Source organism: Rousettus aegyptiacus, unplaced genomic scaffold (assembly GCF_014176215.1).
Source record: "Rousettus aegyptiacus isolate mRouAeg1 unplaced genomic scaffold, mRouAeg1.p scaffold_m13_p_8, whole genome shotgun sequence".
In the NCBI taxonomy this organism is placed as follows: domain Eukaryota; kingdom Metazoa; phylum Chordata; class Mammalia; order Chiroptera; family Pteropodidae; genus Rousettus; species Rousettus aegyptiacus.
Window position 1 is genome coordinate 84,423,388 of NW_023416311.1, and position 16,632 is coordinate 84,440,019.

At 33.2% G+C, this 16,632-nt stretch overlaps 1 pseudogene; it reads right to left on the bottom strand.

Moving 5' to 3' along the window:
* Positions 1-12,177: 12,177 nt before the first annotated feature.
* On the bottom strand, positions 12,178-12,295 carry LOC118606956 (annotated as a pseudogene).
* Between the last annotated feature and the right edge of the window lie 4,337 nt (positions 12,296-16,632).

The following is a 16,632-nucleotide window of genomic DNA, read 5'->3' on the forward strand; positions in this document are numbered from 1 at the left end:
TTCACAAGAACCCTATAACATAGTTATAATTATATCCTATTATATAGCTCAAAGATATAAGATTTAACTTAAGTAAACAGCAGAGTTGTAACTCAAACTAAGGTAGTTCATGTTTTAAAGTGGTTAGCCCTATATATCTTATTTTTTAGGTGAGGACACGAATTAAGACGTTTAAGTCACTGCACTTTCTAAGCACACAGAACTAGTAAGCGCAAAGCTTGAATTTGAATTTAGGTCATTCTCATTTCAAACTCAGTGCTTTTAACCATCTTATTTTTCTCTAAAACATCTGAGTAATGTCTAAGGTAGTGGGAATTCTGAGATTCAAAGCTTCTCTGTACTTTTCTGTTGCTGATAGGGTCTCCACTAGTGGAGAATGTAAGAGTTGCCTATACATACTTAGCAAAGCAACTATGATTTGGCCCACTCTGTGTTTTTCAATGTCTCATTTACCCGGTTGCCTCAAAAGTGAGTAATTTTTTCCAAGTCAGCTATTAGAACCACTATTAACTGAGAGCTTGCTATGTATTGGGCACTAAGCCATGTGTATGCATTATGTCTGTCCTCACAACAATTCTGAGAGAAATGCATTATTAACTTTCTTTTACATATGAGAAAATCAAATTCAAGAATTCTAACTCATTTGATGCTAACCAACTGGCAAAGGAGCAAACCAGGTCTACCTGATGATGCCATTAATTCTACACCACTTTATTACACTGAAATCCACTCAGTCATCTCCATGTTCTGTGGTTCTATGGACATAGGTCTTCTATGGCACAGTCTTGTCTGAGCTTGAGTTTATTATGTCTGCCACCTCACTCTATTTAACCTATTTATTTTTTGGTTAACTTTTATGCATAATCAATGATAAGAGTAATAAAAAAGATAAAAAGAAAATAAAACATTAAATATATATATAATATTTTATGTATAAATATTACATAAATATGTGTATATGTATATATGTGTATACATACTTATGTTTATTCTTGTTAAAATACTTCTTCATGCTATTATATCACAGAGTAGTTAACAAAGGCCAATAGTTATCTTGTTAAATAAATGTCGTGTTTTATTTAATTCATACTTAATTTATCAAAGGAGCTATAAACTTCAGTGTATGTCTATATTTCTCAGCTGTCTTCCTGTACTTTGTCCTTTAGTTTATAAATTAATGAACTAATATTTGAAATCTGTTCTTCCTTCCTTCCTCCCTCCCTTCCTCCCTCCCTTTCTTCCTTTCTCCTTCCTTTTTTCCTTCCTTCCTTCTTTCTTTTCTTTCTATTTCTTTCTTTTTTCTATTTGATATTTAGCAGATGCCACCTGTCTGTAAAGGACAGGTTGTTTGTTGTTATTAGGGCACCATACAGAGTAGAGCATGTATAAACACAGTGGTTGGAGCCTAATTACTTGATCTCTTTATGGAGGTGGATCATCTTGTAGCACAATGCTCAAAAGGACAAAGTAAGGCCAACTGTCTTTAGAGCATCAGCTGCCGCCCCAAGTTTGCTGGTTTGCCACCGATACCAAGTCTTCTTTGTTTATTAGGTAATTAACAGTAATGATGCCTTGCTGCTTATCTTTGTTGGGGAACCAAGACTCCTTCTTTGTGGATTTAGTAGGACTCCTAGTCTTAGGAGGGTGGCTTGACTGTCATAAGCAACAGCAGGCAATTCTAGGCTTAATTACCTCCCTGTTTTGTTCTTTACATTGAGCAATAAACATCCAGTCTAAAGGCAATTTGTGGGAGAGAAGGGAGAGAAAAGGGAGGGGTGCCTCCTCTCATGGCAATACATCCATCAAATAAACTAACTTAAAAATGTTTTGACCTTGAGTTCTTAAACATGATTGTAATTCCCCATCTTATATAGGGAAAGCGTTTTAAAGAAAGTTATTCAAATAAAACACAACCCCACAGACAGGCAATCTGTTTATGAAATATGAGGGAATTCAATTAACCATGAATGGATGAATGGCTTTTTTTCCCTCTCTTTGTCTGGTCATCATTGTTACTGTGGATTTCTTTAACAAAAGATATCAAAATAAACAGAAATGTCTTCAATGAACTGTGAACCTGCAGTTAAGTGGCATATCTATGGGAGTGTGCCTCTCTGGGATGTATTTAATATAGCTATGATTTTTTTTAATGGTACATTATTGAATTTTTAGCAAAGTAACACTAAAAGGAATAAATTACTACATAAGAATGAGCAAAAAAATCTTGAAAAACACCACATGTAGGTTTTAATTTTTTTCTTTAAAAAAAAGCAGGAATACTTATTTCATTAGAAGTCAAATATAATTTGAGATAATTTTGGTTAAATTCATTGATTATAGATAAATTTATATAAAAACTATATGTATTTAAGTGCTTGTAATTTTTAATCTCTGACTATTGATTTTTAGTGTTTTTTTGTATGGAAACCATATTTAAAACATTAGCACATAATATTTACTAGTGACTTTCAATGCTCTTAGTGACATTTGAAACATTTCAAATGCCAACATCTTAAAATTATAGAGGTAATTTTATTAATTATAATCTGTAATATTATTACCTATACCATTTTTGCTAGATAGCTCATATGGATAAATGACCAACTATTTAAGATGAAGTTTACTTGTTCCATGGTTATGAAGCATTTAATTATTCTATAAGATATTCCATATTTTGGTCTCTTTTCCATTTAATAGAGTATCTGGGTTAAATTATAGATTTGCATGTAATAGACTATATTAAGTATAAATTTCAAATAATAAAACAATTTTCCATTACATTTAAGAAATTTAAGTAAATCACATTTTACTTAAAGTTTTATGTATGGAAAGGAAGGACATTTATATAAATGTGTTTTTATGTTTTGTAAAGAAATTTTGCATGAAATACATTCAGTGTTGTGAAATTCCTCCATTATCATCAGTTGGAAATGTTCCTACTTCTTACTAATTTCCTCAGAATTTCATGGGTGGGATATGTTTTCTACAAATAATACATAGCCTTTTCCCCGATATAAAAGCAAAGAAACCACTGCTTCTTTTGGATTCAAATAGCTTTTTCATTTTTAACATTTTGAAAAATAAGTTTTATATGCACATTGAATTTTATACCATATTTATATGTGGATAGAAAAGAGAAGTTAAATAGTACCCGACTTATTAAATATAAAATATCAGAAATATTATTAGACTTTTACTGCATCTATGATTTACCATAAAGCTATAATAAGGCAATTGGGAACGCTTACATTTAAAAAAGTGTTTGAATTATTTTTCCATTAAATTTGTTCAAGTGGGATAGTGTGTGCAGATATGTGGATTATAGCTTTATGTAATTTTGAAATCCTGTAAAGACGATAGGCTATTGATAATCAACCAGAATTTATCTGAAGAATTTTTTAAATATAATGGTTCTCTTTCTTTTTTATTGTAAAGATTTTCTGCAACTTCAAGGTTCATGAAGGAACTAAGAAGCCCTCACACCATTGTTTTATATTTTTTAGTACATGCAATAAACATAACAGTTTTGAATTGGTTCCTAATAAATCATAGCTATTAAATGAAAAGAACCATAGCTACTATTTTTATTATTAATATGACAATGATGATTATTATTTATTATTTTATTAGTGCAAAGAGGAACATAGTAATTGTCTTTTTACACGTGTTATCAATGGGAGAAAATAGTTTTACGTTTAGGAAGAATGGTGGTGACTATTCCTCTTGGGAAATAACATCAATATCACTGTGGGTCTGGAGGAAGGTTGAAAAGAGAACAATGTAGCTGCTTTAATCCTAGGATCCACCCACTTTTCTTCTAATTGACATGCTTTGGGCAGAGTTCATTTGCTATACTCTAAACCACAAAACAATGCCAGGAATGATAAAGGATGCAATAATTTCGTAACTAAGAACCTATAATATACTCTCTGCAAATGCAAGAAAGAGATCCTAAAATCATTTTTATTTTAGAACCATCTTTGCCCATCAAAATGATGTGTTGACAAGACAATGTTTAGTAAACAATAATAATAGGCAAATCAGCTGATATTTGTTTAATTCAATTCTGTGATATGAAACTATTTAGACATGGACTTAGTAACTTCATATGAACACCTGTAGGCATATGCTTTGTTGTTTTGAACAGTAAAGGTAGAATCAAACACACACACACGCACGCACACACAAACAATTAGAATACTCACAGTATGGTTTTAGTATTTTTTTCAAATTGGAATTAAATTTAAAACTCAAAGAAGAGTCAGAGAAAATTCATATGTAATAGAGTTTTCAGATGAGGATAAAATTTCTGAACTTGATGGAGAGAACATTCAAGATTATAATAACCAGCAAATATTAAGCAAATGGTTTACATACTGATTTTTTTTTTTTTTGGCATTTCCACACCAAGCTGCTTTTACATTTTCCTCACAAATTATGGAAGAGAAAGGAAGTAATAATAACAAGGATGATGGTGATCCATTTTGACCATCTTATTATTTCCCCCTTATTCATTTTGGGAACGAGAATGAAGTCCTAACCATCTCATAAATACTTATTTAGTAAAAAGAAGCAGAATATATTTTGTCTCAGACTCTCTGCATTGATATATTGAAATAGGAGGCAAGGAAAAAAAAAAAAAAGAGGCCCGTAATGCTTCATTAGTTAATTGTGCAGAGTACAGCTCTTTAGGGGTAAACAAGTGAAGGACATTTGCTGAATGGTGCATCCTCGTCACGCATATTATGGCCTAATGATGCTAGTAATGGTAGGAGGCTCCTGGAGAGTCATCTGTCAAATTAGCACATTGAATTATTTATTGCCTCAGAGTAAAATTGTTGAAAGGTAGCAGCTGAGACATGGTTTTTATAAATCTAAAATTCAGCAGAAAAAAAAAAAAACTAGAAAATTTGCACAGCTGCTTTGAGTGTACATTTGCTTTTTAACACTTGCATTTATGTACACAATAGTCCATATTGCATAAGCAGACAGATATTTCTACATTTAAATTTGATATTTAGTGTGCGTGTATGTGTATGAAATCTTGAATATTTCATGCTATTCGTTATAATGTAATATGCTAATATTCAAGTTAGTTATTATTTCGTCTTCATGACTCATTTCTACCATATCATCTCTTTAAAACATAAGATAAAATACCAATTTTTACTAGACTCTGTGCCCAGCAACTAATACAGAGGGTATGGTTCTTGAGTTCTTGTTCTTCCAACTGTTCATAGTTCTGTTTTAGCACAAAGTTTTCTAAAATAAAAGGTCTGTCTCCCAGAGACTTGGAGGAGACAAACCTGCACTCAATTCTATAAAACAAGACAATTAGTATGATAATAAACAAATTTGGAAGAATGTAGGCATTTGAAACCCTGAGCGGGCTAATAAATTTGGAGTCTTTTAAAAATTGGTTCATTATTTGTTTAGTATTTATGTAGGAGATGTGGGCAGAAGTCATTTTTCTATTAATAATTATTATATAGAAAATTATATTCACTTACCAATTTCTTCCACTGCCCAATAAAGAGTTATTTTTCTGGAGGAAAGAAAAAAGAAAGGAAAGAAAGAAAGAAAGAAAGAAAGAAAGAAAGAAAGAAAGAAAGAAAGGAAGGAAGGAAGGAAGGAAGGAAGGAAGGAAGGAAGGAAGGAAGGAAGGAAGGAAGGAAAGAAAGAAAGAAAGAAAGAAAGAAAGAAAGAAAGAAAGAAAGAAAGAAAGAAAACAATTTGCCAATTGTCTATGGCTATTATGTTACTATTTATTTTTTTTTTTTTTAATTCCTAACCTGAATTAGACAATTACTTGGCAAAGTGTGAAATCTTGATGACAGAATAGGTCATTAATTTCAAATAATCACAGCTAGACTATATCTTATTTGATTCCAAAGTAGAATTGGACGACTTTCTCAAAAATACTACTTTCGAATCATTATGTGCAATTGAAGATGTGTATATGTATCATTTTGGTCAGAAACAGCTCCAATTTATTCTAGTGATGTTCTGGTACCCCAAGAGACTGGTACCTGCACCTTCTGGTTTGGCTAGTCTCTCATTGGGCAAGGGATCATAGAAGAATTCTCAATGGATCAGTCTCGAAGTATGAATGGGCTACTGATGGGCAGAAAGTCAGGTACAGAGTCATCCTGGAGGAGGAGCTATCCAGAAAGGAGTATTGGAGAATTTATCAAATAAAATCAGGCTAAAAACCATTTTGTGCAAGATGATGAAATTTCTTAAATATTTTATTAAGGAGTATGCACTTTTAGGAAAAAATAATAATTTTCTTTTGAACACTGATTGAAGTTCCTTAAGCCATGTTAGATGCTACAATCATAGTCCAGGCAAGAAATGGGAAGGATAATTGCTAAGATGATAGTGGCAATAATTGAAATGAGATAGATTCAGCAGAAGTAAAAATTAAGTGATGTTATCTGTGGGAACTACCTAAATTCTAAGAAACTGTATGCATTCTGGTTTTCACAGCCATCGTTACCACAAACAAATGACATTAGAAGGTGTGGTAACAGAGAATGAGAAAAAAGTAGAGGTACTGAGCTAAGTAACCTCTGTCCTGAGGGAACGATGATCCTATTAATTAAGAATGAAAACATCATTGGGAGAGAATTAAGTCTGACAGTGAAGATAATATGATTTCATATGGAAATTTTAATTTGAGTGGGTGAGGTATTCAAACAGGAATGTCCAGAAAGTTGTTAAAAAGTGAAAATGCAGCTCAAAAAGAGGTGAAGAAAATTTTTACAGATATAAATTAGGAATGACATTCATAGGTGAGAATAGCTAAGAAGGTCATTTGGTGTGGTTTGGTCAACACAAATGTCGTTTGCCTGAATATTTTACTTTACTTTGAGAATGTACGCATCATATTGAGCTGGCACTGTTTTGATTATGGCCACAATTTTTTCATCAAGATCTTGTTTTTCCTGGGGCTGTTGCCATTTCAGTCCTTTTTATTTTAGCTTCCCTTTTCTAAATTTCTTTTTATTGCCACTCCTCTTTTGTATCTGTGTGCCTACCATTGACAAAGGTCTTCATTATTTTTCTATTTCTCTTTTAACTTCTTCAAAGGAACAGTGAAATGAGAAAATATTTATTATTTCAGGACCATGTATTATCTAATTTAATTTTAAAAATTATGGGGAAATTGTTATTTCCAGTTTGTAGGAGTTGAAACTGGTCCTCGGCAAAGTGAAATAGCCTGCTCCAAATCACACTGCTAGTGATCTCAGGTCTGTGCAATTCCAAAGTTTTGATTTTGCTCTCGTTATTTCTATATAACTTTGTCCCCTGTATATATACCTCTCCACTATTTTTTCCCCACCATCTCAGCTTTTTACTCTCATTCCTAATAATTATCCTTAATCCTTTACTTCTATTTTATTTTCTTCGCCTTCATCGAACTATTATTCTAGATCTACTCTTCCAGTTGGCAGCTTTCCTCATTCTCCTGTTTAATGTGTTTAAATCTTTGTCTTTTGTTATATCGATTTATTAAACATCGTCAAGTTATATTAACTCACTAATATTTAAACACTTTTGCCTTCAGAATTGACAATGGCATTATAATTGCAAATCCACCTTTCTTTTACCAATACTCAAAAGATACAGGTGAAATCTCTTGTGTATGTTACAAAAGGCCATGCTGTGACAACTAAATGGAGAAGTATAATTTAAGTTGTATGCCATTTGTGCAGAGAAATCACCAACAGTTTTGCTGTTAGTATGAATACTTTTTAAATTGCAATTGTATTCTCCTTATCCACATACTTGTAATATGTGGTTCACAAAATAGTTTAAAGATGAACATTTTATAAAGATTAGAACTGCTTCAAGTAATCAGATACATTTTTAAAAATGCAGTGCTTTTTTTTTTTAACAGAATAGTTATATATTACAAATCCAATGTGAGGATTAGATTTGATTGAGGTAGGCTATCCAGCTGATGCTTACCAACATTTCAAACAAAATCTCCTCTAAACAGCTTGTAAGTGTGACCCTGAAACAAGTAATAGCAGCAGCCAAGTGTTTAAGCAGCTCACGTTTAACTCTCTGGAGGATAACTAGAATAATTTCACATCCTTGTGCTTCCCTTTAAATAAATGTGGGAAAATTTTGTAGACAAATTCCAGTTTTATTTTTAAGGTCTATAATTATAAAAGAACTACATGTCCATGTATGATGAGACCTGAGGAAGTGGTGCTGGTGATCCAGTAGGTGGCAATCTTCCCTCAGAATGTGTGTCAAACCAGCATCCCAGTGCAGGTTCGGGATGTGCCACTTGCCTAAATTAACAACGGTTCTGTCCCTAAAAGTTCAAAATATCAACAAAAGAGCCAACTTCTTCTTTTCACCATCTTTGTGCACTAATTTTAGTGACTCTGCCTTGCTTCACTAAATTGAATTAGTCATTCTTTGAAACATTTTTTTCTTGTCAGTAATGTAAATATAGCTATTTTAGTATAATATCTCCATAGTTCCTCTCAAATTATATACTATGCACTATATAGTAGAAACTGTTCTTTGCCAGAAATCTATTACACTTTCTGTAGAGTAAATGCAAACCTATAAAATGTCATTACTCCTGCAATATTTTCAAGGCAGGACATTTAAATGATTTTGTGGACAACATCTGCCTCTCTACCATATGTATGCCATCCATTAAGGAATTTAAGGTTTTGGCTTGTGCAAAATTACAAAAGTGTTGTAAATAGACAAAAGGTTGAAAAATAGACAACATCAATCAGAATGCCTTATCTGGGAGAGAAAGTGTATAGAAATGATTTGGTCTGCTATAGCGTTATATTTTTGTTGTAAAATTTTCTGGTGATGTGTAATACAATAATTACTGCTGCCATTCTGGGATTTTAATATCATTCTTCCCAGCAACTACCAGGTAGGCTAGCAGCAGTCTTCTTCTCACCTTGTGTTTTTAAATAAATCTCTTAATTTATTCTAAGTAATTATTTTGCATTTGGTACTCAGCCTCATAGATACTGACTAATATGGTAGCATTACTATTCAGTGATATTTTGCCCTTTGCGACATCTGTGTAGAAAAGAGATTGTGCTTCCCTGTTCTCTTGATGTATACATAGCACAGGAATGTGTATAGAAGTGACATTTGTCCCTTCTGAACAGGAACATGGAATTTCCAAAATGAGAGTTTCCAGATTTTGCCTTCTTTGTCAGTCATTTGACAACATCAAAATGGAAGTCCCTAGTTTACCATAACAGATAATAGCATAATCAAGGAATAGACCTTTATTGTCATTGGCTGCTGAAATTTTGGATTTGTTTGATAGCTTGGCATAACTTAACCAATCCTGACTAATATTACAAAAAATAAATTTGGTAGTGTAGAGTAGGTGATAAATTATATATAAACTCTGTTCTAGACTTCCCCTCTAGGACAGGAAAAAAATACGCAGAGACAAACTGAGACAACATGTATTCTAGAAGTATATGCTTGGGCACTAAAATTATCTCCAGCTACAAAAATGTTTTCCTATTTGGAGAAGGTAATTGCTCCTCTATTCTCCCTCCTATGTGAGTGAAAGCTGGGTCCCTCCATAATCTAGCAATAGTTTTATTTTCTCAGTAGGTTTGAGAATCTTCTAGCACATGATATTCTAGATTAATATTAGAAATTTAACTGAAAATATGGATATGTCAAAATTCTGAACTAAGTTAGAAGATGATTATAGTTAGTACATAGATAACAGAAATGCCTGTTAGCTATTTAGCAAGCTATATCTTTACTGCAGGACTTTTCAGATACTTTAGTAATCATTGTGGGTTTCCGAAAATGAAATATAACACAAATGGTAACGTCAAGACTTAATAATTTCTAGGAAATATTATCTCACTCTGAATTATGTTTAAAAAAATATTTCTTTATTTAAAAAGTAGTACATTTAACCATTACAAAGAAAATTTCCTTTGTAATAATTTCCTTTCAGAAGCATGCTTCTGAAGAGATCACAGAAAACATTGTAAATGGTTTTCTTGTTTTTTTAAAAATGAATTCATTGTTGTCCCTGAATATTATAACTCTTATTCACCCTCATTCTAGTATGTTTCCTAATTGGGAGAAAGAAGGAGTTTAGAATCTTGGAAATTTCACACTATCCTGGTTTATAACCTTACTATGTGTTGAGTATCTAAATTTCATCCTCTATTCATCAGGACATTAATCAAAGTTTGAAACCTGTCTTGCTGGAGTACAGCTTCACTCTTGATTTTTATACTTGGTTAGTAGTTAATGGCTTAATTTACTCACTTGCTCAACAATTTTTTATTGCATATGTGATAAAGCCCAGACTATGTTAAACATCAGAGATACAAGTTTAAAAAGATACATGATACTTATTCTGAATATGATCATTATTTATCAGAGGATATAAGTGATTTTAGTGTTCTATAAATGTCATAAATAAAGTAATTTAAAATACTTTGGATACCAAGACCATAAAACAGTTAATAGCATTCTAAAACTGATCAGAAATACAAAATTTGCAAAGTTTATGTGATATTTGGAGAAATATGTGTGATCTGGTTCAAATGGCCCAGAGAGATTTAGGATATAGAACTTAAGTGAGAATATTTCTTGATATAAAACAAATACAACTTTATTGCTTAAGAAAAAAACACTTCAAGCAATTAAAGAGGGCAGTAGCAGTAGGACCTTTCAAGCTTAGTTGTCATAATCCATATACAAAGTAACTCAACTAAGTTGGAAGGTGGGGCTATTTCTCGTGTTTGCTCTCTGGCAGTGAAATCCTGAATAGCCAATGAACTCCCAAGGTCCAGATTTAGCCTCTATGCACTTCAAAGAAGATACAGTAAGGTATTCCACATCAGGGACAGGCACTCAAAACCAGCACTCAAAGATCTCTTTGAGATTACTTTCAGGTCTTGCTTGTGCCAGTATCTAGTTCTCTGTGGTGATATGTGGATATTTGTGGTATCTAATCAATCATTGAAGAATGATGTCAGTTCATTTTGTGTATGAGCATCTGAAAGGAGAACCAATCAAATCCAGGCAAATGTTAAAACCACAGCTTACAAATATAAATCAAAAACCTGATATTTAAGCCATTCCCTCTGATTTATACTTCAACAGCGAACTTAACACTGATAATTATTGTACAAACTCCCTGCAAAACACAAAACGAACAACAACCAGAAATCCCTTTATAATTAATTATACTTGTACATCCAGATATTTAAATAATTTATCATTAATAAATGCACATTTGAATCCTTCATTGAAAATAACTTAAAATTGATTCAAGGATACTATTGAACACATGCCTCGAGGAGTACTACAGACCCTAATATTGCTCTAATATATCTTGAAATGAGGCTATACCATGTGTTTCTCTGAATTATTCAACTCTACTAAACAAAAAAACTAACTCCTAGTAGAAAATAAATTCACAAACTGGTTTGTTTGTATGAACATAATGTAGACAAACTAAAAATAACTGATCTTAGAACATTTAACTATCAATAAAGTTTTATAAAAGTATAAATAATTAATGCCACGAAGTTGAGAATTGCCAACCATCAATATACGACAAGGGCAAGTTTAATTTCTGCTTGTATTTAAGAATCCAACTTAAGCTAGTTTCTATATGATTTGTAGAATGGGTAGGCTTGTAATCCCATTCTAATCATCTATTATGTCAGCCTGATGTACCAGTTTTAATGAGCCCTAACTTAACACGTATGAATCCCTTTTTGGAGGAAGGGTTTTTTTCCCACAAAATTATAGTTTGGGCAGACAAGAAATAAGTTAATAAGCATATATCTGAGATTGTAAACTGGTAGCCCACAGATTGCAATGAGAATTGCAGACATTTGGGGGCTCATAGGGTTTTTAAATATTTGAATTGACATTTGAAAATGGACATTTAAAAATTTTGACATAATAATCTGATTTTCTGGCTTCTTTTAAATAACTGAAAATTATTTTTTCTATTATTCAACTATATGGTGCTGAAGAGCAGGCCATAGACGCTATAGTTTTTTGTTTGTTCATTCGCTTGTTTTTTTTTTTTTTTTTTTGGCAAGGCAACCCTTGGTTGACCTCAGAGATTGCGAGGACCTTATTAGCTTACAATCCCTTATTTTTTATTTATTTATTTTTTTATGCCTATAGTGCCTGGTTTTCCTAGGTGGTCTCCCATCCAAGTACTAACCAGGCTCAATCCTGCTTAGTTTCCAAGATCAGACAGGATCGGGCTTGTTCAGGTGGCATGGCCGTAGACTAGACTCTATAATTTCAAACAGTTCTCACTACTTGCCAACACCCAAAATGATTATACTCATTTATCTCACAGGACTGGTTATCTGAGATACTTGACTCTTGTCTTAGATAGATTCTTTCACAAAATATGGAATGAATTTTGCCTGTCTCTGGATTTCTGTCTCCTTCTCCATCATATCTATTTTGAGCAACTTTTTCTCTCTCTCCTCCTATTGTAATTCTTGTTCAAATATCCCCAGGTCTGAAGCAATATATCTGTTAACAAAGTATTCAAAAGTCTAATCTCATCTTATTTTCTAATTAAAACGAATTTAAGGGATTATCTATAAATTAATTGAATATATGCCAGAAATAAAAATTAAAGTTTAGGTAATTAAAATGTTTTATGAATTAAAACTGCTTTGCTACCCATGTGTTATAAATGATTTTCTCTCCATATTCTTTTGGTATAAAGGTATTGTCTCTGTCTAGATCAAGTTAACAGTGAAAACTTTTAGAAACATAGCAGGTTGTATGCAGACAAATCTGGTCAAATGAGTAGGCAGAGACATATTTACAGTTTTATATACTCAACAAACAAATGCAAAAAACAACAAACTATGACAGATAAAAAAAGGATGTTAGAAGAAACAAGAACAGTGTGCATCTGTGACAATACAGAAAAGGGAATAGTGAGAGCAGAAGGGACAGTTAAAGGCAGGGAGTCTACACCGACCATCCTTGTATAAATGGCAAGGAGCAGCCAAATGGAATATCTGAAAGGTAATCATGACCCTCTGTTTGGATCATAGGTAACACAATATATTCACAAAATAACAGTGCATCTAAGGAAGCTGTATAAGCAAAAGGTATTGTTGGCTCAGAACACTATTTGGTGTGTACTTTATTTAGTCTAACTAAACAGGAAAGCTACTGCGACATCCACCGAAGTTCCTCTCCAGGACTTTCAGGCCAACCCAGGAGATTTCCTCCTTCTGGAATTTGAACTTCCATCTGAGGTTTGTGGTTGGTTCTTCAGATATCAGAGCTAGGATAGCAAAGTCTTCATCTTATCAGAAGGCAGCAATAACAATGGAAACAGTGTGTACTAGGTTGGCAGGGCTTTTATGATCAATCATTGAGGTCTACCTTTAATTTTGGACTGTGTCATGAGACACATCATCTGCTGACCCAGCACTAAAAGGTGTCTTCTTCCCATTTGGGAAAATGACTCCAGCTTACAGAAAGTGAAATTTTAGACTTTTAGCAGAAGTGTGACAGAAACAACACTTTAATTCATTAATTACTCTTGCAGAATAGACTCATTTATCGGATTCTTCCCTGTTGCTTAGGAATGGGTTATACTGCTGAGAAGGTCTGGGAATGAACCCTTTGAGTGGAGAATAGAGGATAGACAGGGAAGGGCAGGGGCATAGAATTTTTCCCCTGCTTCAGGCTTACCCGTCACTCAAAGTACAAGAAGAAACATTGAATCTGTCACTATAGGTCTCCAGTTTTTAAAATTTTACCAGTTGTATGTAGTCCTTTTTTGATATAGTGTAACCTTTTATCAGGAAAAATACTTACGGGAAAAACCTTTAAATTTAACATAAAACCTAATTCTTTGGCTCCTATTGAAGCTTGGAAGACTGGATCCTTATTAGAGTGCATTTCTACAAAGAGATAAACATTTTAAAAAATAAGCATGAATGGAATCCAGGATAAAATGCATCCATTTGTGCAGGAAAATAGCTTTTACTGAAGAAAATGGCACAAATTCATCATATGGAGAAAAATGTCATTTCAAAGCCTATTTCTAAGATCAAAATGTAGAACTTTTAATACAACGTATTAGCTTTTTAGCTACTCTAAATCTACAATTTTTTAAAGCCAAAGAATTTTTTCAACCCTTTTTGAGAATATCAGTGATTAATTACCCCTATTACTAGAGAAATTGTCAAAACTACTTTAAAATTAAAATCGCCTGGGCAAGAGCATCACATAAAAGGGGTTTTGCAAATTGTTGCATACCAGGGATTATGCTGAGCAATAGTTTTATCAAAGTATTTTAATTAGTCTTTCTATACGACAGTATTAAATGCAAATTACTAACTTTTTAAAATAAACTCTCACAGTGGGGCTGCTAGGTTTTGTCTCGCTCATGTTAAATGCAATTCAACATGCCGTGACATACAGCTAATAAAAGGGCATCTGTCACAAGGGACTAAGTACAAAATCAACAATTTGCATAGTGAACAAGGTTTATATTGTGGCAACTCATGTTGCCTTGTACCAAACAATGGGATGAACACTCCCTTATGGCCTCTACTAAGTACTAGACATGTGGCCTTAGAAAAAGAAATCCCCTCTCATCTCACTTTTTCCCAGTGGTGCTTTGTTAGTTCACAGCAAGGGTTTGACTTCATGCCCTGGTCTCTGTCTGAGAGGAAGTCCAGTTCAATTCAATTTGCATCTCTCTGCCTTTTAGTAATAAAACAGCATCCATTTGAGCAGGCCCCATGATAATGCAGAGCAGATGGGCAGAGTTTTGTCTAATTAGATTCTGGACAGCCTGTTCACTATAGTAAATGTGCGTGTATTTGCTTATTTCACACTTATTTCAGTGACAACAGCTTAGTAGAGAAAGGATAGAAATGAATATGGGGGATAGCCTCACTAAAGGCCTACTGAATATAAATCAATAATTTTAATTCAATTACTATGTACTACCACCTATTTAATGAGTTGCTTGCAAGCCCTTTAATCTTGAAGGAATAAAAAAATCTTCATAAAAATTTTCTTTCCATTTTTTCTTCATTTTTTTTTACTTTTTTTTCTTTCACCCCTCCCTTCCTTCTTTCTTTCATTTTTTCATTCTTTGGTAAGGAATCAAGGTCTGTAATAAAGATTATTTTAAAAATCCAATTATATAATCTATTTTTAGAATTTAATACCAAGAGTGCCACCCTATTTATGCATTTAGATTTCTCAAAAGACACATATAAATATTACAAAACATGCCCACAGACTTGAATTTTACCTACCTGATATTTATTATCATCCCCATCATTATCATTTGTAGCAGTTTTTTTGGGTTTAACTTGTTCACTGTCTCTCCACTTACAGAATCACCAAAGAGCAAGCATTCGAGCTGCAGCCATTTCTACAGTTTCAGAAACAGGATTTTCAGACTCTTAATCTTGACCTTCTCCTGCTAACTTTGTAGCTGCCTTATTTTTCCTAAACTCTTCATATACAAATACACACACACTAAGTCTGGGGACCTAGACTGAGAGGTACTGGAAATAGTGAGATAGAATACAGCTCATATTGGGGAGGTCACAGTTTCATTCTTACTCTGATTATCTTCCTTAACTCCCTGTCTTTTACCCAAGGACTTTTTCTCCCCACTTTCTCAATTAAATATATCACAGTGTAAATTTAAATCAATGTCTCACAGGTAGGAAATTAAAGACTGTGTCCTTGTATTACATAGTAAAAGTCTATCACTTAAAATAATTTCATGATTTCAATAAAAATAGTTATATATAAAGCCTTTAGGAAGAAAGAGGAGGAAAATCTTGGTGAAATCTCACCACATAGTGAGCTACTGAAGTGCTTACAAAGAAAAGACACATGACATTAAGAAACACACAGCAGAAAGGCAGATATTTAATTTAGATTATGGCTATTGGATCACATTAGAAGCCCTATTTCCAGAATATCTAAGGGCAAGTAATACAAGTCTCATTCTTTGGAGTTGCTTCTCTGTAAATATCGTTAGGCCCATTGGGCAGAGATCATTAACCAGATACTGAATTTCAATTTTTTAAAACATTTCAAATTCTTCTCTCCTTGTAGGCTGTTTTAATACAGAACATTAAAAAATCAGCTGAGTTTCGACAACAGTGAAGAAGCACAGTCCATAGTACAAAAATGTGTGAGACTGATTTAGGAATCCAAATAGTCTTTATCTAAATCAAAAGATGAAAGGCTCTAAAATAATTAAATTGTTCTGATAACCCCGGTGAGAACAAAATGAATCATATTCTCACCATGGAAGCAAGGAAAAGCAGAGGCTAACTGCCTTCTCCCTATCAAGCTGAAGAGGAAGAGAGGCTACGTCTCTGATTTTTTTTTCCCCCAAAGAGTGTATTTCAAGATACACCAGCATGAATTTATTGTCTGCCCCTCCTCCTTTTGAGACCTGCTTCCCCTCCAGTCTTCCACATCTCAGTAAACGACATATCCATTTTATGTCACACAAACCAGAAACCTCACAGTCTTCCTTGATAGCTTCCACTCCCTCTCACTTTCTCCCTCTATCACATCACTTATTTCCCAGTTCACAGCCTCCTA